The sequence below is a fragment of the Ctenopharyngodon idella genome, chromosome 17 (genome assembly GCF_019924925.1).
Source record: "Ctenopharyngodon idella isolate HZGC_01 chromosome 17, HZGC01, whole genome shotgun sequence".
NCBI lineage: Eukaryota > Metazoa > Chordata > Actinopteri > Cypriniformes > Xenocyprididae > Ctenopharyngodon > Ctenopharyngodon idella.
In genome coordinates this window covers 32,037,920-32,055,050 of record NC_067236.1, presented here as the reverse complement: position 1 = coordinate 32,055,050, position 17,131 = coordinate 32,037,920, and the positions used below count along the sequence as shown (strand labels likewise).

At 38.5% G+C, this 17,131-nt stretch overlaps 1 long non-coding RNA gene across 1 annotated transcript; it reads left to right on the top strand.

The window, feature by feature from the left end:
• The first annotated feature begins 607 nt into the window (after positions 1-607).
• LOC127498621 (uncharacterized) lies at positions 608-15,710 on the top strand. The gene is made up of 4 exons (XR_007925926.1): positions 608-1,161; positions 5,896-6,037; positions 8,697-8,823; positions 13,313-15,710. It is a non-coding gene; the product is annotated as an uncharacterized LOC127498621 (long non-coding RNA).
• Positions 15,711-17,131: the final 1,421 nt, after the last annotated feature.

The window sequence follows — 17,131 nt, the reverse complement described above, 5'->3', positions numbered from 1 at the left end:
GCGGAGACTGTGAGCCAGGCCTTCTCACCAACATCACTGCCTGACCTCACAAATGCACTTCTAGAAGAATGGTCAAAAATTCCCATAAACACACTCCTAAACCTTGTGGAAAGCCTTCCCAGAAGAGTTTAGGCTGTAGTAGCTTAATCCGTAGTAACCCTACGGATTAAGAATGGGATGTCATTAAAGTTCATGTGCACATAAAGGCAGGCGTCCCAAAACTTTTGGCAATATAGTGTATCTCATTTTTAACCAAATGCCACCCAAGGGCGCATTAGTACTTTTAGTAGCATATGTTACATTTAAGTAGGTTTCAAGATAAATAAATGTATTAGTTCAGTTATTTAGTTAATATTTAGTTTGAGATGATCTATTTTGTACAGATGATCACTTGGTCATATGCACAATTGGCTAATTTGTCTCATGCAGCATCATTATCAGTTTTGGACAATGATGAGATTCAGTTTCATCTCCTCTCTCCTGATTTCATTAGTAAAAGAAAATCAGAAAATAAGAAGTCCATGCTGTTTATACAGTAAGCTCCTCCCACTCGCAGCGATGCATGTGAAGCTCAAACTCTTGAGAAGAGTAGAAGTGAAGAGAGAGGGAGGGTGAACTGAAGCCTCTGATGGACTCACATCACGCAACACCGTGTGTTTGCTCATATTTGAGGACAAAGACAGCTTCTGTAGATTTCCTTCTCATGCACAGCTCAGTTATTGGGTCACAGTGGGACAGCAGTGATGGATTTCTCTGTCAGTGAATGGACTGTCCGCTGGAGGCTTTGCTGCTGGTTTTAGGACCGTCTATGGAGTTATGCACTCTTCTGACAAGTGATGATAATCGATTATTGATGACTATTATCTTTCCATAGTAACAATGACGCGGCGAGTCGCGGCCATTTGATGGACTTCCACATGCGGGGTAAATGAAAAACTTGTTATTACTCTACTAAAGTCGTTGAAAAAAAAACAGATTGGTTGAAGTCAGTAAAGTTTTCGTGAATGAGATGCTTCGGTACCTGTGATGGTCTCGTTCAGGGTCCTTCGCTTCACTTCAGTGCTGAATGAGGAGTGAAGGATGCTGGACTCGCTCAGATTTCACCCGTGGCCTTTCATCTTCGCTCACTGTTTGCTCTCGTCGTGTCTTCTCTTCTCTCAGGTACGTTTGAATGAACACCTGTCGTCTGCAGTGAGTACATTCAGCGCCTCCCTCGAGACTTTTACCGTACACATTAACCGCGGAGGATCGTTCACGAGTACCGCTGCACATTTGACGGCACTGTGAGTTTAGACATTTATTTTAGAGATGATTAAAGCGGTGGTTCAGGGCTTCAGCAAACTTCCAAGGGGGCCTCAATACATTAAAACATGAAAATAAGGTAAAACAACTAAAATCAAGATATTTGTTTTAATTAAAGGCGCAATATGTAAGTTTTTTTAATTAAAATATCCAAAAACCACTAGAACAGTGTTATTTATTTTGTTGACTTGTGTATGCTACTTACATTGTCCTAGATGTTTCCAAGAATGAAAATTCCAGAGAAATAAGCAATTTTAACCAGGACACTGACCATGTACGTGTCTCTATCAATTAGGGGTGTAAGAAAATATCGATACACATGAATATCGCGATATTATGTTTGGCGATACTGTATCGATTCTCAAAAGCACTGTATCGATATTTATTTAATTATTTAGATCCAAGATTCGTGGCTTTGTGTTCGGTTTAAACCACAGACTGTATAAAACCCAACCACTAGATGTCAGTGTTATCTCAGAACGTAAAGTGACGCGTAGCCGGAGAAGCCAAAGTCCCTTTAAGACAAGTCATTTCACTCGGCGGCCATCTTTGAAACGCCTCTCGGGCATCCTGGGCATCATGCAGCTCCTATCTCTTTGAATGGGGAAACATCAAATTCTCCAAAGCTGTTTGCCAAGCTTTCGATTAAATTTCATATTTGAAATCTGACAACAACTGTCTCATAAATTTTTTTTCCAAACGCTCAAATCATGACAAAAAAACAGTATTTAGGCTGGATCAAGCTAATGCGCATGCGCAGACCTAAATGCGCGTCTCTTGTGCCTCATTTCGGAGGCGTGCATCTGACTGTTTCTATAGAAACCGGTGCTTCTAACGGCCGCTGCAGTGACGCGATGACTTTACAGGTCAGCGATTGGCTCTTATTTTGAAGGCGGGACCTATTCCGCCATATTGAGCGTTACACTTTCTCCCATTCAAAACAATACAAGTGACATGTCTTGTGTTATTCTATAGTCTTTGGAGAAGCGCAAGGTGCATCGCTAACGTTAGCATTAGCAAACCCAGCTCACAAGACGATAGAATTATTCCGCTCCTGTGGCATACAGAGCCGAAGTGTGTGTGCTCATTTTGGCTTCAACTATAAAGAACCCACTAAGGAGATCGACAAGAGTCAGTTGTTTGCAAAATAGGCCATGTTAAAATCCAAAACTCGGGAAACGCATTGAATCTGAGAGCTCACTTAATATCCCGATGCCATCCGCGCTGCTGAGAGAAGCGTTCGATAGAGTATGTAGTATGTACTGCACGCTTTCCTCTCGGTAACAATATAAACACACAACAAAAATGACAGCGGTGACAGAATTAAGAAAGCATCTGATCATAGCGATGTGAATATGTTTGCACCAGCTCTGTTCAGCACTTCAGTGAAGTCACGTTTATTTAAACAGCTTTACAGTATTAAATATAAAACAAACAGATATTCAGTCATGAAATGGACTATGCACTAGTTGTTAAATAGTTTAGAAATTAAAAACTGCTATACCGTGAACTTTTAAAACATATACACCTAAAGAATCCTGCAGTCACTTTACTATTTTCGCTTAGATTGCATAAAATAGTGATTAGTGATATAAATGCAAATGATACTGCATTGATTAAATAAAATAAAGTTGTTTGTAAGGTTTTATGCATGTATCGCAATATATCACAATATATCGTATCGTAACCCCTGTATCGTGATACGTATCGTATAGCCAGATTCTTGGCAATACACAGCCCTACTATCAATGACATCATACCCGCTTTACCCTCTTTCCAGTTTTATTTTGTAAAAATAATGAAAACACCCAAGACTCTTTAATATATTATATCTTTTATTAGACAAGGGAACAACTGTTTAGATACATTTATAGACAGAAAACTAATCGTTATATAGCTCAACACGTTTAGTCTTATTGTTTGAATCTCGTTTTCTTGATTATATTAATATGATATTCTAATATCGATCTAGCTTACTGCAGTGTGCAACAACAGCAGCCGCCGAGCGAACGCACAGAGTAACGTTATAACATCATTTTCAACACACTCAAATGTATCTAATATGACAAACAGTGCTGTGCTTGACCAGAAGAAGCGAAAGCGGCGACTGTGGCATAATAAAAGTTCCACTGCTCACGAGGCGTCTGTCGCGCTCGTCTCTCATTAGCACTCCAGCGGCCTCGTTCAGCTCCCACAGCACTTGCCCTGCTCTGCTTCTACAGTAATGTTAAAGGCTTAATTCACCAAAAAATGTCATTAATTATTCACCTTCATGTCATTCCACACCTGTTTATCTTCGGAACACAAATTAAGATATTTTTGATAAAATCCGATAGCTGTCTGACTCTTCCATAGACAGCAATTTAACAACCAGTTTCAAGGTCCAGAAAGGTACTAAAGACATCATTAAAACAGTCGACGTGACTGCAGTGGTTCAGCCTTAATGTTATGAAGAGACGAGAATACATTTTGTGCGCAAAAACAAAACAAGAATAACGACTTTATTCAACAATATCTTCTCTTCTGTGTCATTCTCCTATGCTGTTTACGTTCAGCGCTTCTAGGTTCTACGTCAGAACGACATGAGGGTGAGTAATTAATGACAGAGTTTTAATTTTTGGGTGAACTAAATCTTTAATAATCTCATCCATGAATATGATTTCTGCCCGAATCTCATCAGATTCTTTTCCTCTGACTGTGAGGTGAAGACGACATGATCTCAGTGTCATGAAGCTATGCCTTTGTTTTGAATAGGCGACCTTTAGCGGCGAAAATGTACGTATTGTGACTTTAAGCTGTTTTTGTTTGTTTGTTTTCTTTGAAGAACCAGGGGTTATCACAGTGTGATTTTTAAGTATTGTAAATTAATAAAATCTTATAACTGCATGGGCATTTTTATAGTTTTATAGCGAATGTACATTCAAAGCAGCACGTACAGCTTGAGTGGTCTGAAGTGGTGAACCATTGAAATTTCGAAACACTTTTGACGTAACAAAGCTTTCTTTACTGAAATCATGTGATTTTGGCGCTCTGAACCACTGATTCGAAACAAAAGATTTGTAAAGCTTTGAAGCTTCATGAAGCAGTGTTTTGAAATCACTAGATATTGTTGAAAAAAGTCGTTATTTCGTTTTTTTGGTGCACAAAAAGTATTCTTGTTGCTTCATAACATTAAGGTTGAACCACTGTAGTCACATGAACTGTTTTAAATATGTCTTTAGTAGCTTTTTGAGCATCTGAAAGTGTAAATTACCTTGGTGTCAATGGAGGCCTCACTGAACCATAGGATTTGATCAAAAATATCTTAATTTGTGTTCTGAAGATGAACGAAGGTCTTACGGGTGTGGAACGACATGAGAGTGAGTAATTAATGACAGAAATTTTGGGTGAACTAACCTTTAAGTGCAACATACAGCGCAAGTCTGTCATATAGGCTGCATAATATTATAATGAAAACATTGTATTTTTGTGTATGGGACATGGCTTTTAATGGTGAGACTTTTGTTGTTGTAATCAGGCTCTCAAAAATTATATAAAAATTTTGATTTAGATTTATCAGCCAATATATTGGCTTTCAAGTATGAAGAATAATTGGTTATCGGTATCAACCAAAATTTTCATATTGGTCGACCCCTAGTTCCTATTAAGTTATGAAAGCATTATTTCTGAATGTTCAAAACTTCCAATTTTTTAAAAATGTTTTAAAAGTGTTTTTTTCTTGGTTTTGTGGACATTAAGGGAACATTCCATTTTTATAAGTTTGCAAACATTATGGGAACGTTAATTTTGAATGTTCTCCAAACATTTTGAAACAAGTCGTAGCATTTAAAAGATTTCCATTTCCAAAAAAACATTCCATGAATGATGTATAAATCGTCTTTGTGCTAACGTTTTGAGAGCACAGATAACTTTAAACCAACATTCTATTAACGTTATTGAAATTATGTTTGTTCATAACTTTGAGAGAACCTTGTTGACCCTCTGTTAGCAGGGATATTCATCGCAAGCGCATGTTTAATCGCTACCACTTACCACCTCTTCATGTTCTTCATAAGGACTGAAGCAAACATAAATAAACAGATCACTAAAGTCAGTGGTTTTTAATGAACCCCAAAGCTGGTTTTAAAGCTGTAGCTATAGACTGTAGATTTGTTTCGACCTTATTTCCATACTGTACATGATCACCCACACAACACATAGGATCAGCAGTAATGTATTCTCCCCGTGTCTCAGATCCTCCCACTGCAGCGCTGAAGGCTGGAGGAGCTTCACTCCGGAGGCGGCCACTTCTGCTGGTCTGAATGTTGATAGTCAGAGTTGGTTTACTGGTTGCAGGCAGACTCTCAGATTACTGATACAGCATTATCCATCAGCTTATGTTCAAACCTTTGCCAGACAGGCAGCATTACCATGAAACTGAACATTGTGCCTGCATGACATATTACAATCTACATGACCCAGTGTTGTATTGGCTGATAAAGCAAATGAGCCGCTGAGCCCTTGAGCCTGTAATGAGTTGTGCAGTGTCACGTTGGATGAACGGCATCAGTCGCTGCAGTGGCTTCCTCTCCATCTCTCTTCTCTCTCTAATAGGCGGAGCTCCAGTCGTTTTGCTCACAGCATGACATTAACAGAGGAGGTGAAGGTCGCCAGCTGTTGTGCCACCGTCGGCCGTACCCGCCTCTGCCTCCTCCTCCACCCCCTCCTCCTCCACCGCCCGCACTGCTCTCTATGGGTAAGGCTCAGGGCTCTTTTTCCAAAGGCCACATGAAGAGTGTCATTCAGATAAGGTATCGAGAAGGAGTTTATTATATACATGCATTAGATTTATACCTTTGTCCCACACTATGTGTCTCATTTTCACTACCCTCCTTTAGCTCATTTAGTTCTGCTCAATGATGAAACACACAAGAGCCAAGGGAATTGATTGAATGGTTGATAATGAATTACATATTAACAATAATTAGGATATATAGAAATTTGGGAATGTGCGTGTTGATCCAGATGTTGCGTCATCTGAAGTCCTCGCAGGAGTTGGCGCCGTCTCTTCAAAGGTGTTGGTCATCTGAGGTCTTCTTAAGAGGCTGGATCCAAACTGAAGCTGATGTACTCTCTAGTCACCTCGGGACGGGCGTCCCGAGATAAAACAGAAAAGCAAATGGAGAATAATTAGCGCAGCTGCTGTTCATAACATTAAGCAAAGATAGTCATGTGCAATTGATCTGATATGAGCTGCATTATGTGAATGCTTGGCTAAACAGATGCGTCTTTAATCTAGATTTAAACTGGGTGAGCGAGTCTGAGCCCCGAAAATGATCAGGAAGGCTATTCCAGAGTTTAGGAGCCAAATGTGAAAACGCTCTCCCTCCTTTAGAGGACTTAGCTATCCTAGGTACAACCAGAAGTCCAGAGTTTTGTGATCTTAAAGAGCGTGAAGGATTGTAGGGCGATAAAAGATTGGTTAAGTACACAGGAGCTAATCCATTTAGAGCCTTATAGGTCATTAGCAGTACTTTATAATCGATACGGAACTTCATAGGTAACCAGTGAAGAGATGATAAAATTGGTGTTATATGATCATATTTTCTTGACCTGGTAAGAACTCTAGCATCTGCATTTTGTTATAACTGTAGCTTGTTTATTGAGGAAACAGGACAATAATGCATTACAGTAGCCTAGTCTAGACATCATGAATGCATGAACTAATTTTTCTGAATCAGAAACAGATAACATGTTCTCTAGCTTAGTATGTCGCTGCATTTTTAGAGTTGTGATAGCAGCTGTTTAATTTGGTTTAAGCTTGTGGATCTCTCACAATACCATTACATACTTAAGAATAAAAGTCTGTAATTTTAATAAACACAAGAGATGAAATGCCTGATTTTGCTGTTACACTCTCATCTCTTTGGCTGCTTTGTATTTATAGCTAATGTATCTCTGAATTCATGGAGACATTTTTTTAAAATCCTAAAAACTCTTTTATTATTATTATTTAATCTTTGTTTAACCAGGAAGCCCCTCGAGATGAAATCTCTTTTTCGAGGGAGACCTGGCCAAGGAGACACACCATTACATGTGTTTCAGCTTTACATGTAGCAGTGTTTCAGCTTGCAACTGAGACACGAACAATACATACAATACAATACTAATACGGACAAATGAGAGGAAAACAGAGAAACTTAAATACAGGGAAAACTAAGGAAATAATGTCAAACACCTGTGCTGATTAATGAAACTAAACAAAGGAAAACAGAAACTAATGAATACAAACTAAGTTAACTACAGTTTAAATACATGTGTGTACTGCTGCGATTGGTCAAATAATTTATATTTAATATTTAAACAACGTGGTGCAGGGCGTGAAAATGATAACTGTGTTGGGCTGACACTAGCAAAAAACACTTTGCATTACACCAGGTGTATGATAGGGTGCTAAGAGAGAAAACAAGAAACTAACTGAACAGAACCTTGAAAAACCTTTACAGTCTTTTCTCTTAACGACCTTTTTTAAACTGTAGTTGTTAATATTTTGTTAATATAATGTTAATCAAAAAACAAAATACAAAGAAAAAAACTCTCACTGATCTTGACTGAATAACTTTTGTAAGGATGAATCTATATTTTATTTATAAAAAGAAAACTCAGCAGTGTTATTTTACAATCGATTTCAATTTCTGAACTTTGTTTAGTTGTATTAATTTGTGCTATTGATAATTTGCTTATTCGTTCTTATTTTATTACTGACTGTATACTGGTCTTTATAATGTTTGAAACTTATATTAGTGTAGTTTGTTAGTTGTTCTTTAGGCTGCTGATTTTTGTTCATGGTATTCAGCTGCAGCAGAATGTTTTGCAAAAAGACAGAATAAATATGTTTGATATCTATGTTTGACTTTGTTTTCCTTATTGGAATAAAAAAAAATCGGAATTACTAAGCAGAATCTGAATTGGAATCAAAATCGCTAAAATTCAAACGATACCCTATATTTGTGATACGAAGATGAAATCGAACAAAAACAAAAGTAAAACATTAAATAAGTATCAGTATTGTATACTGTTTATTGGAAACTAAACACACAAATAATAATATAATAATGTAATGCAGTTCACCTGCATTACAAACTGTAGCATTTTGTCATTTGTCTTTAGCGTTTTACTCCCAAAACACCAATAATACAGTCTTCAAAGTTCGATCAAGATTTAATAGATAATAAATATTTTTCAAGTTGTGTGAAAGCCAAGCTGTACTTTTAGAAGTACAAAGCATCATAAATACACTACGTATGCCTTGCATAGTGAATACCTTAACTTAACTTAGTAAATTACTTATCCACACAATGCTGCTATTTTATGTGTTTAAACATCAGTTTGATGCATGGATGCGTCTCTTTCAGCTCCTGAGGCTTCTGCTCCTCTGCTGGGCTCCTGGTGGATGGAGATCATCGTGGTCGGGACGACAGGAAGTGCTTTGGCTGTCTTCCTTTTGCTAACTGTCATTATCTTCTACAAGGCCATAAAGAGGTATGTAATGCTGTCTAGGAAGCCTTAGTGTACTGTGCTGAATCTATATTGCTCTTAGATTGCATGGTTAAACATTGTTGAGAATATCATGAAGCTAGTTGAGAAAAATCTGAGTTTCAGAGTAGGTTTAGAGTTGACAAAACTGTACAAATCCAACCTGTTTTAGACCAGATTCAGTGGGCTCACAATGCTCAGTATAAATGTTCTCTGTCAACTCAGGTTTAATCCACAGTTTGTGATTAACTCACCTGAAAGTGTGTCATGTGCACTGAACAGCCAATCACATTGAACATGGAGAGCGTCAGTTTGATTCACTTCTCGCAAAAACTTCTGTTTGTAGACCATTTGGGTGTTTGCAAACAGCGATGATGTGTTTTGTGGGCGGAGCCAAAAATGGACAGTTCTGCAGTAGCAGTCTATGAAAGCTACAAAATAAAATAAAAAAGGTAATTCCGAGTTTATATCTCACACTTCTGAGAAAAAAAAATAAAAATAAAAGCGATACATCTGTCATACAGCACTATTGTGACTGCTGTGCGTCACGTGACAAGCATGGCGTGCCGCCATGGAAATAATACCCCTCCCCCACCATGCCCCCCTCAAGAATTATGAAAATAACAATAAAGAGACTTTTTTGACACACTACACACTCTACACAATAACCAATAATGACGCAGAACATAGAACTGAGGAGGGCTTAAATACACTGGGGATGATCATAAACTAAACAGGAAACAGGTGTGCACTAGTAACCAACAATGAATGAGAAGTGAGGCAAAGACAATGACAAAGAAAAGAAAACCATGACATAGAAACTAAACATGACATAACCATGACAATTACTCAGAAAATATTCATCTATGGCTTTCTTCTTTATTTATATATTTCTTTTACCAGAAAAAAAGAAGAAGATCAAATTCAATATTTTCAGCCAGGGACTTTTGGTTTACATGGAATGACCCAATAGACCTTTGGGCGTCAATATGATTAAAAATGACTGAAACATGAAACTGAAAATAAAAACAGACATTGGGGTAGAAAATATTTTAAGTAGCATCTGACTTGATTTCAAGCATCATTACAGCATGAGCCGTCCTCTCAGTGTCCTCCACCAGACTTCAAACACTGCACTCCAACAGCTTTGATATAAAAGATTTATTAACTCTGTGAAGTGTTGTGTCACCACCTGCCACATGTCAACGGCTGACATCTATTATTGAGGAACCAGGGTGCTGCCAAAACAGTGGGTCGTCCAATGGGCTGCTGGGGACCCCAGTGTCATGTGACAGATTCAGGATCAATCTTAAAACCAATGTGTAGGCAGAATTAGTGAAGACACAAAGGTCTCAATAAAACAGTAAAAATGGTATTATTTGAATGAAATATTGAATAAATTGTTATTAGTATTAGTATTTTATGCTTCCTTTACGCAGAGTACGCAGCCTGCCTAGGGCACTGACTACAAAGGAAGAAAGCATTTCATCTAGACTGTTTTGCTAACTGCTTTGAGATTCACTGTACAAAACCCACTCGAGTGATTAATTCACCAGTCGGGCATTGCAGTTTATGGAATTTGAACACAAAAACAGAAATGAAAATGCAGAGAACACGACATGATTGCTGAAATATTTAGTGATGAGCAAAACAACAAAAACATAGTTAATAGGGTTATTCTCCCCAAAATGAAAATTCTGTAATCAATTACTCGCATTCCAAACCTATAAAACTTCTGTTCATCTTTGAAACACAAATGAAAACTTTTTTAATGAAATCTGAGTGATTTCTGTCCCTCCATTGAAAGTGACAACTGACAACTAAAAACTGACAACTAATTTTCCACATTGCTACCTAAAACATTTCAAACATTTGATTTTATTTTTTATGTTGGCTTGCACAAATTGTAACAAAGATGATCATATTCAAGGCTTTTGCTCTAAGCGCATGCTAAACTTGAGTGAAGAATCAAACAGCTAATGAATAATGCCAGCTGTGAATCATCTCGCCAACCATCTGCTCTAACCCGCTGGGACAGGAGCGTATGTCGAGTACTTTCTCATTATGGGTAGTTGACAAAATTTGCGCATGGACTTATGTTCTAATGATTTTAGACAATAATTGACATGAATGTTTAAGGGAAAGTGTGTATGTCTTTTATTTCTCACTTAATATGAGCTCATAAGAGCTGCAGTAATGATAAAAGAAGGAGAAAGTGCTGTTTAAATAGTTTAAAGGATTAGTTCATTTTAAAATGAAAATTACCCCAAGCTTTACTCACCCTCAAGCCATCCTAGGTGTATATGACTTTTTTCTTTCTGATGAACACAATCGTAATATACAATATAAGTAATATTAAAGGGGACATATCATGAAAATTTGACATTTTCCATGTTTAAGTGCTATAATCGGGTCCCCGGTGCATCTAACAACCCAGAAAACATGAAAAAGGACAACACAGTAACTTTGTTTTGGTACGCCTTTCTCTGCAAACGTGAAAAAACGAGACGCTCAGATTTCGTTCCCCTTGTGATGTAGGAAGGGGATCTTATTATAATATTACCGCCCCTTAATCTGCACGTTTCCACTCACGGCGCCGCCATTTTGTTTTCGCAAGCGACAACGGTGTACCAGTCCTAATGCCATGGCAAAAGTTCGATCAAAGCATGCTAACTGTTCTGTCGTTGGCTGCACAGACGAGCACTGAACACTATTTAGAGTCTTGTTAGCTTGGATGCCTTGCTTGATTGGTAAAAAAGGAGCATTTCTGTCAAAGCAATATTTTGGAAAATATATTAGACCATTCACAGCATTTGATAGCAATCATAAACGTTAGCCTGGTGTGTATGACTCTGTTTGGCAAACAGGTACGCTACGTATAGTGGGCGTCCATACGGGTTTTGCACAAAAGATGAACATGACGGCACATGCTAGTGGATGAGCTGAATCAACTCCACAGCAACTACATAAATTTATCCACTAACCATTCAGAAACGTCCAGTTTCATTCTAAATGTTGTAACTTCTTCCTGAGTCTCTCCATCAGTGTCGACTCCGGTTTGAACAATGTAAGGCTGAACACCGTTACTGACAATCCTCATTTTGGCTGCGTGAGATTCTCCAGCTTTGTTGTTGTTGAGCGACCGAAGCACGAGCTGTTAAAGCTCCGCCCTCTTCTGGAAAGGGGTCCGCGAGCAGCAGCTCATCTGCATTTAAAGGGACACACACAAAAATGGCGTGTTTTTGCCAAATAGAGGCAAATTTGACAAGCTATAATAAATGATCTGTGGGGTATTTTGAGCTGAAACTTCACAGACACATTCTGGGGACACCAGAGACTTATATTACATCTTGTGAAAAGGGGCATTCCCTTTAATAAATGTCCTGACGTGTCCAAGCTTTATAATGGCAGTGAACACAGGCAACAAGTTTGAAGCTCAAGAAAGTGCATCCATCATAAATGTACTCCACACGGCTCCAGGGGGTTAATAAAGTCCTTCTGAAGCGAAGCGATTCAATTGTGTAAGAAAAATATCCATATTTAACACGCTATAAAGTAAAATATCTAGCTTCCACCAGACCCCCTTCCATATTTAACTTAGGAAGAAAGTTCAAAACGCTTAAGCTACGTCCTATGCCTTCCATATTCACGTCAGTTGCGCTTTTTTCGTAAGTTGAATACGGAAGGCAGATGGATGGATGATGCATGGATGCACTTTCTTAAACTTCAAACTCGTTGGTCCCGTTCACTGCCATTATAAAGCTTGGATGCGTCAGGATATTTATCAATATAACTCCGATTGTGTTCATCAGAAAAAAGAAAGTCATATACACCTAGGATGGCTTGAGGGTGAGTAAAACATGGGGTAATTTTCATTTTAAAGTGAACTAATCCTTTAATATTAGGTTTACTGCAGTTCTCTCATTTAAAGTAAAAAGTAGTTGTCCTAACCCACAGAGGACGTTTAATTAGCAGTAGCTCAAGGAAAGGATATTTTATCCAATGAAACTGCGCTACTGTTTATGTAACATTCTGCTTGGTGGTCATGTAATATGCTTGCATGGCTTTTGATGTCATTCCATGCGGAACTCTGTTCTTTTCCTAATGCGCCTTCAGGGAGCGCCGCACCAATAGAGCAACTGTACGTTCAGAACAAAGACTCCACCGACTGTATTCAGTCTAGTCCTGCATCACATGCGCTGTAGGGAGCGCAGGCTCACTGGAGAAATATAATGACCACAGAGGCACTGAAAGCAGGAGGATATAAATAGGCCATGCTGAATATACTAACAGCAGAGATCCAGCATCATTTAGTTGAGGATAACTCAACTAATAACCAGGGGCGTAGAAATCATCTGTGAGCAGAATGACAGAATGTTCACCTCGAAAAACACTGACAAAGTGACTATGTTTTCTCTTCCATGGCTAGTTTTTGTAGCACACTTGTATTGTGTCAGGTCATTCTAAAAATATCTATTTTTATTGTCATGTGCAGGAAACCACTGAAGAACGAGAAGAATGGTACAGGTTGTGGAGAAGATGCCACGAGCTCTTTCAAAAAGACCAATAATGCTGCGGTGTAACTTTCACAACAGTGTGTGAAAGCCAAAGGAAATATTTCCAGCCAATGTCGATGAGGTCAGAATGATGCAAACTGATCCAGAGCCCCTCCAGATGCAATCTGAAGTTGAAGGGGCTGCAGATCGAGCTGCTGCTGTGATGTGTTGCTTTCTCAGAGACTGAAATCAATGACATTTGCATGCTAGTTACTGACAAATGTCTGAATTGATTTCTTATATTAATTCACTTTATGTTAACATGTTTGTTTTAAAGACTTATTTGACACAATGTTTTATGCAACTTGGTCTGGAAACCCACATCATTGAATGAGGGGAGTGTAATGTTGATGCATGATGACATGACAGAGGTCAGCTGTGTTCACCGTTCACCGCCCTTCAGCTCCTGATGCTTTGAGATTTCCAGTCTGTTATCAACCTCAAGGGTAGAACACTAAATGCACGACTAATATACCATGTAAATTATAGTAATTGAAGGCACAATGGACATTTGAACAGATCGAAAGCACTTGGCTGTGCTTTGATTACATGTTAATTTCCATCTGTAAAGCAGCAGCCGTGTTTCTCCAGTGTTCTGAGTTCATGAATGATGCACTTATAAGGGTGGGAGGAGTCAATATGACCCATGAAGGTCATAATTAAGATAATTAGTGATGTTGTTGACCTTGCTGATGTACTCTGTGCCAGACAGTGTGACTTGTATACATTAGAGCAGAGGATTTGGATTTGTTGTTCTTGTGTCTGTGCAACTGCCCTTCTCAAAAAAGTGCCCTAAAAAATTCAAGAATATATTCCCAGCAGGCAGGCAAAATGTATTATATGTATAAAATGGTATATAAATGATGCATGAATGTAAATACTGAGAAAAAAAAAAACTGCCTTCATGACTGTTATTCACTTATATAGAGCACTTGCATATGTTTTTACATAGTAGAAAATATAATTTTGTGTCATCTGTGAAAGGCTTGGTTGGTTAAAGGAAATTAAAGAAGTTACAATATTGAACACCATATCCAACAATTTTCTAAAATCGACTAGTTGGTGGGAAGCCTAAATGACTAGGAAGGCTTGTATACATAGAGGTTAGGGTCTCAATTTTCACAAGATACTGAGTTGTGGCACAATTGACTCTTCGCAAAGACCCGCCCCCCTTAGTTACTGTTGCTTTATCCGACAAGCCATGGCGCTGTCACACCACACATAGTGAAAAATACATTGTGGAGCAAAGAGGACACTGACAACACATCGACAGACAAGACAGAGCAGATTACTTATGATATTAAACAAAGTCCCAGCTTTCAAATTGTGTAATTTTTTAAAGAAATTAAAGAGCCATAAAACGGCTTTTATTGTTCTAATGTGTTGTGACGGATCGCTGTAGCGCCTCAGCTCAAGCGGTTCGTGAACTGATCATCTCTTCCTACTAGTTAATTTATAGCATCAAATAAACATGAATGAACATCAGAAGGAATGTTGTTTCAAACGCGGAAAGACGTCAGTACACACCATTTTTCAAGTTCAAGTCCACCAACGTTAATCTTCTAACTCCTGACTGCTTTGTCGGACAAAATGGCGGATTCGGCGTTATGATTGGTTAGATCGCTTGTCAATCAAACCCCCGGCGAAGGGTCAATTATGACCATCATGTTCTTTCAAAGTAATACAGTGTAATTTAGTAATTTTAAGGTCAATCCAGTCACAATGATGTATAGGCCTATAGTAACCAGACATCTGGCATTGTCCCGTCAGTTCAAATATAAATATGTCCAGGTTTCAGCTGTTTTTCTTCAATGTGTTTCTAGCTCATATCTCGTGCTGCTCATCTTCTGACGTGACGCTGTCATTTCATTTGTCGAAACTTCCATTCTAGAATGTCTATCAGCTAATCAGCTTGTTGCCATGACAGTATCCATAACACATGCTTGCTGCTGCTTCCTGTCGACCTCTCAGTTGACCTTCAGAAGCACAAGAGCCTCTGACATTGTTACATAATTAGGTTCCAGTATTGGGAATATTTTGTTTAAAAATGATTTGATGGCATATGCAATTAAACCTTTAACTGTGAATTCACTTTCAAATATACAAATATACAGAAACTTTTTTGTTTTAATTCAATGCTTATTTAATTTTGGGTATTTGCATTTGATTTTTTTTAAATTTGTGAAACTGAAAAAGGAGAGAGGTGTCCGTTAGTGATGCACGGATCACAGTTATATCCACAGACGCTGCGTATATAACCAATCAGTGCTGTGTATGTGATGTGTTTCAGCTGTGAAGCGCTGTATGTAAATGACAATAAACTAATACATTAGCCTATATAGAGCCTTTGCTTGCGATGAACGTGTTTAGTTTCTTGTGTGTGTGTTTTTGAAGTTACAGTGATGGAAACAGTGACATTTCAATTTATGTTTGAAGGAAGCCTGTGTTTAGGCTATTAAGGAAATATAATTTTGCCAAAGAAGAACTTTTACTTTAAATAAATGTTCATTTAAAAGCAGGCTACATCAGTGTAACATCTATGTCATCACGCTTAACACTGATAATTAGAATAATTGTAATATCTAAATCAGAGAAAATATAGGTTTGAGAGGGTGGCGGGTGGATGTTTTACAAACCCGATTCCAAAAAAGTTGGGACACTGTACAAATTGTGAATAAAAAAGGAATGCAATGATGTGGAAGTTTCAAATTTCAATAATTTATTCAGAACACAACATAGATGACATATCAAATGTTTAAACTGAGAAAATGTATCATTTTAAGGGAAAAATAAGTTAATTTTAAATTTCATGGCATCAACACATCTCAAAAAAGTTGGGACAAGGCCATGTTTACCACTGTGTGGCATCCCCTCTTTTTTTAATAACAGTCTGCAAACGTCTGGGGACTGAGGAGACAAGTTGCTCAAGTTTAGGAATAGGAATGTTGTCCCATTCTTGTCTAATACAGGCTTCTAGTTGCTCAACTGTCTTAGGTCTTCTTTGTCACATCTTCCTCTTTATGATGCGCCAAATGTTTTCTATGGGTGAAAGATCTGGACTGCAGGCTGGCCATTTCAGTGCCCGGATCCTTCTTCTACGCAGCCATGATGTTGTAATTGATGCAGTATGTGGTCTGGCATTGTCATGTTGGAAAATGCAAGGTCTTCCCTGAAAGAGACGACGTCTGGATGGGAGCATATGTTGTTCTAGAACTTGGATATACCTTTCAGCATTGATGGTGCCTTTCCAGATGTGTAAGCTGCCCATGCCACACGCACTCACGCAACCCCATACCATCAGAGATGCAGGCTTCTGAACTGAGCGCTGATAACAACTTGGGTTGTCCTTGTCCTCTTTAGTCCGGATGACATGACGTCCCAGTTTTCCAAAAAGAACTTCAAATTTTGATTCGTCTGACCACAGAACAGTTTTCCACTTTGCCACAGTCCATTTTAAATGAGCCTTGGCCCAGAGAAAACGCCTGTGCTTCTGGATCATGTTTAGATATGGCTTCTTTTTTGACCTATAGAGTTTTAGCCGGCAACGGCGAATGGCACGGTGGATTGTGTTCACCGACAATGTTTTCTGGAAGTATTCCTGAGCCCATGTTGTGATTTCCATTACAGTAGCATTCCTGTATGTGATGCAGTGCCGTCTAAGGGCCCGAAGATCACGGGCATCCAGTATGGTTTTCCGGCCTTGACCCTTACGCACAGAGATTGTTCCAGATTCTCTGAATCTTTGGATGATATTATGC